A 5,578-nucleotide genomic window follows, 5' to 3' on the forward strand; every position below is an offset into this window, starting at 1 on the left:
ATAGCTTGAGGCTCTGTCTCAAAAAAAAAAAAATAGCTGGACATTGTGGTGGGCACTTGTAGTCCCAGCTACTCGGGAGGTTAAAGCAAGAGAATCACTTAAGCCCAAGAGTTCGAGATTGCTGTGAGCTGTGACACCACAGCACTCTACTGAGGGTGACATAGTGAAACTCTGTCTCAAAAAAATAAAAAGTTTCGGCTCAGTGCCTATGGCTCAAGTGCCTAAGGCGCCAGCCACATAAACCTAAGGTGGCAGGTTCAAATCCAGCCTGGGTCCGCCAAAACAACAAAGCTGCAACAAAAAAATAGCCAGGTGTTGTGGTGGGCACTTGTGGTCCCAGCTACTTGGGAGGCTGAGGCAGGAGACTCACTTGAGCCCAGGAGTTGGAGGTTGCTGTGAGCTGTGATGCTACAGCACTCTACCCAGGGGGATAGCTTGAGGCTCTGTCTCAAAAATAAATAAATAAATAAATAAATAAATAAAAAGTTTAGTCAAAGAAATCCAAATCAGCATAGGCCTACCTCCGGAGACTGGCCAGATATAGCCCTGCTTTCTCAGTTTTTTTCCATGTATTACAGGATTAGGTCTTACCAGCCCACAAGTCTCATTAAAACACTGCTAATTAAAAACATCACCTGTGGCATCATTAGTAGTAGGCCCTTTTATTACATTTCTGAAGTCACTGACTCTTCCCATTTAGGTGAAAAAACGGCAGTTTGCAACAGTATTGTTGGGTTATATATCCAAGGGAATCTGACAGTTTAAAGATCTGGTGTCCACCATCACAGTATGACATGACCAAGAAAACACCAATAGAAAAAACCGAAAAAACTTTTTGTTTTTTTCTTGTGACTAAGGGAATCTGCTCTTAGCCCTTCATAGTGTTGGGCTCAAAGCTGTTTTTCAGATTCAAAATATCTACCACCTGGTGCTTCCCCCTCCCATTGCAGTTAAACTTCCCCCTTCACTGGCATGCACTACTTATTACCTATCTTTTAGAGATTTTCTGTTTTGCTCATCTTGTCCCCCCGACCCCCGCCCGTTACCAGATCTGGCTTCAGAGCAGGACAATCTGTCTAGTCCCCCTTCCTGCTGTACAGAAAGACACTATACTCACTGCCTGCTGTCTAAGAGGAAGCCAATACACTAAGACAGTAGGGGTTACAGCAAAAGTGTCACAGGCGCCATGTTAGTAGATGGGAAGAAGTTCTCAAATCTGTATCCCCAAGAATTTGGGAGAGAGAGTCTTTAAAGATAGTTTGTCAAAGAGCTAAACAATTGGGTCTGGGTTTGGTATAGAATCATAGAGGTGTAAAACTGTCTTCCTGTGCTAAATTCCTGGGTAGGGGTTACAAGACCAGTTAAGTCAGTTCCTTGGTATGGTGTGGGCCACTGGTCTGGGTGGGTCAGCCATTCTACCAGAATACAGGGCCCAGAAGATATCTCAAAAACTAGTCACAGGTTTCACAAGAGTGATGTTATCTATGGGAGCAAGAAGAAAGCTTATATTCTTTATGACCATCAGCCGTATGATTCCTGAGTAGTATGTCATTTACAGGAAAGCAAACTAGGGAACAAAGGTTGTTCCTATATGTATTTCTCCTACCACAGTCCCTACCTCGTGGCCCTTCATTAATTTTACATAAGTACTTTCATGTAGAGTTTTAGAACAGTATTTAGTGAACAGCGGATTGTAAGATCGATAATGAGTTCTAGGATAAGGAGAGTCCTAGCTTCACGAGTTCCTGCAGAACTAATCTTAAGTCCTGAGGAATCAAGTGAATAATACTGAAAACCAAGCAGTAACTAGTAGAGCTCTATGGTAGCCACAAACCTTGCTGGGAAACTTTTTTTATTCAGGTTTCCATTTTCCTGAGGTATTTATACATATAAATAGCAGGTTGTGTTTAACACAGCACAGACTCCTCCTTCTTTAGTCAAGAGGAAATCTAGACCTACTGGATTATCTCGGGCAACTGAGGCTACAGAGTTGAAGGATCTTTGTTGAGCCCTATGGCTCTTTGCAGTTTCTTCTATGATCAGTCCTCGAGTCGCAGACAAATTTTTTTTTTTTTTTTGAGACAGAGTCTATGTCGCCTTCAGAGTGCTGTGGCATCACAGCTCACAGCAAACTCAAACTCTTGGGCTTAAGCGATTCTCTTGCCTCAGCCTCCCAAGTAGCTAGGACTACAGATGCCTGCCACAACACCCAGCTATTTTTTGTAGCAGCTGTCATTGTTGTTTAGGGGGCCCAGGCCGGGTTCGAACCCACCAGCTTCGGTGTATGTGGCTGGTGCTGTAACCACTGTGCTACGCGAACCAAACCATGCAGATAGATTTTTAATCATGTCCCTGTTTGTGCATGCTCTGTAGTTAGGGAATAGTGTTCCCAGCAAGCCTTGCTACCAGGTGTCCTGGTATCTTCCCAGTGGAGGCTCCAGTTAATCTTTTCTAGCTTAGATGCTGAAAGACCTGATTGCATCAATGGAGATTCTCTACAGATGTAAATTTTGCCCCTAACCACACACACCAAAAACACCTTTGCATTAGTGTACCGTTAATGGTAAAGTTAATTTTAATAAAATCTTATAAACAGCATTATAAAGAAAGTGAAATTGCAAATCACAAACTGGTAAAAGATACTGGCTACATATAAAACTGACAAAAGACTGATTATTTAAAACACACACACATTCTTTTTTTTCTTTGAGACAGAGTCTCTATCATCCTGGCAGAGTGCAGTGGTGTCATCATAGCTAACTGCAACTTCCAACTGCTGGGCTCAAACAATCTTCCTGCTTCAACCTCCTGACTATCTGGAACTACAGGAATAAGCCACAATACCTGTAGAATTTCTTGTGTTTTCTTCTAAGAGTTTTGTTTTAGGTCTTAACTTAAGGTCATGGATCCATTTCAAATTAATTTTTTATATGGTGTTAGGTAAGGGTCTGACTTCATTATTTTGCATGTGGATATCCAGTTTTCCCAGTACCATTTTTTGAAGACTGCCTTCCCTGAATCCCTCCTCCCCTGGCAATGGTTTTGGTATCCTTATCAAAAATCATGTGACCAGGCTCACCCAGAGATCAGTGGTTAGGGCACTGGCCACATACACATTCACTGAGGCTGACATGTTTGAACCTGGCCTGGACCTGCTAAACAACAATGACAACTACAACTGTGGCAGGCACCTGTTGTCCCAGCTACATCGGAGGCTGAGGCAAGAGAATCACATTAAGTTGAGGTTGCTGTGAGCTATGACGCCACGACACTCCATCAAGGAAGGGCAACATAGTGAGTCTGTCTCAAAAAAAAAAAAAAATCATGTGACCATATATAATAAAACCACTATAAGTTGACCACCCAAGGACTGTAACGAACTGGTCAACATAAGGAACTAGGCCTACTGTAATGATGCGTACATGTGGTCCAAGACTAGTCTACGAAAATCAGGTCAACTTAAGGAGGTGGTCAATAATGGATGTTCTAACTTAAGGAGGTGATCAATTATGGACATTCTAACTTAAGGAAGTAGTCAATTATGGATGTTCTGCTGTATTTGAGGGTTTATTTTGGGGCTTTCTAGCCTATTCCATCAGTTTATATATCTGTCTATATGCCATCACCACACTCTTTTGATTACTATAGCACTATAGTAAATTTTCAAATCAGGAAGTATGAGTCCCCTAGCTTTGTTCTTCTCATTCAGAAATGTTTTTGCTATTCAGGATCCCCTGAAATTTCCATACGAATTTCAAGATGTTTGTCATTTTCTGACCAAAAAAAAAGTCATTGGGCTTTTGATGGGGATTGTATTAAATCAAGAAATCATTTGGGGTTAGGATTTTTCTTTTTTTCTTTTTTCTTAGGACAGGGTCTCTGTTGCCCATGCTGGAGTATAGTGGCATAATCACAGTTCACTACAGCCTGGAACTCCTAGTCTCAAGCAAATCTCCTGCCTCAGCCTCCTATGCAGCTGGGAATATAGTTACATGCAGGTTCAGCTAATTTTTAAATTTTTTTTTTGTAAAGATGGGGTCTTGCTGTTGCTTAAGCTGATCTGGAACTCCTGGCTTCCAGCAATCTTCCTGTCTTGGCCTCCCAAAGTGCTGGGATTACAGGCATGAGCCACTATACCTGGCCTTTTGGGATAGTATACTGACATCCTAACAATATCCTAACATATTTTGCATTCTGTGAACACAGGATGTCTTTCCATTTATTTAGGTTTTCATTCATGTCTTTAGAAATGTTTTGCAGTTTCTCTTTGTAAATCTTTTACCTCCTTAGATAATTTCTAAGTATTTTATTCCTTTTGATACCACTGTAAATGTTAACTGTTTCCTTGAGTTCTTTTTCAGTTTGTTAGTGTATACCAAAGCATCTACTTTTTGTGCATAGACTTTACAACTTGCTACTTTACTGAATTCATGTATTAGTTCTAACAGTATATTGGGGAATCTTAAGAGTTTTCTACATACAGATCATATCAGCAAACAGGGATTTTACTTCTTCCTTTCCAATTTACATGTGTTTTATTTTGCAGCCTAACTGCTCTCACTAGAACTTCCAGTACTATGCTAAATAGAAGTGGCAAAAAGTGGGCGTTCTTGCCTTGCTCCTGACCTTAGAGCAAAAGATTTCTTTCTTCCACCAATGAGTATAATATTTGCTTAGTATAATGTGTGGCTTTTATGTTGAGATAGTTTCCTTCTATTCCTTGTTTACAGAGTGTTTTTATCATGCAAGGGTACTGAATTTTGTCAAATTATTCTTCTACATTAACTAAGATAAATATGTTGGCTCAGCGCCGGCCACATACACCACAGCTGGTGGGTTCGAATGCGGCCCAGGCCAGCTAAACAGTGACAACTATTTGAAAAAAATAAATAAATAACTGTGCATTGTGGCAGGAACCTGTGGGCCCAGCTGTGTGGGAGGCTGAGGCAGGAGAATCACCTAAGCCCAAGAGTTTGAGGTGGCTATGAGCTGTGACGTCACAGCACTCTACTGAGGGTGACATAGTGAGACTTGTCTTTAAAAAAAAAAGAATATTATTTCCTTCTTTCATTCTGTTAATGTGGTATGTGACAATGATCAATTTTCCTAAGTTGAAAGATTTTTACAATCCAGGAATGAAATCTCACTTGGTCATGGTGTATAATTCCTTTACTATATTGCTGAATTTGGTCTGTTTGTATGTTGTTGAGGATGTGTGCGTCATTGTTCATGTCAGATACTGGCCTATAGGTTTATTAGTATCTCTGTAGCACTCTGATATAAAGATAATAATGGCTTCATAAAATGAACACTAAGTGTTCCCTCCTAAATTTTTTGAAAAGTTTCAGGAGTTCTGGTGTTAATTCTTTAAATATTAGTAGAATTCACCAGTGAAACTATCAGGTCCAGAGATTTTTTTGTTGGGAAAATTTTGATTACTGACGTAAACTCCTTGCTAGTTACGGGTATATTTATATTTTCTATTTCTTAGTGGTTTAGTTGTGGTAAATTCTTTTTTTGAGACAGAGCCTTAAGCTATTTCCCTGGATAGAGTGCCATGGCATCACAGCTCACAGCA

The 5,578-nt window shown here is 40.4% G+C and overlaps 1 protein-coding gene across 3 annotated transcripts in view; it reads right to left on the minus strand.

The window, feature by feature from the left end:
- Positions 1 to 5,578, minus strand: part of TFCP2 (transcription factor CP2) — a 62,016-nt gene that overhangs the window by 41,748 nt on the left and 14,690 nt on the right. The window lies entirely within an intron of this gene.

The sequence above is a fragment of the Otolemur garnettii genome, unplaced genomic scaffold (genome assembly GCF_000181295.1).
Source record: "Otolemur garnettii isolate 467f Iridium unplaced genomic scaffold, OtoGar3 scaffold00043, whole genome shotgun sequence".
Taxonomy (NCBI): Eukaryota; Metazoa; Chordata; class Mammalia; order Primates; family Galagidae; genus Otolemur; species Otolemur garnettii.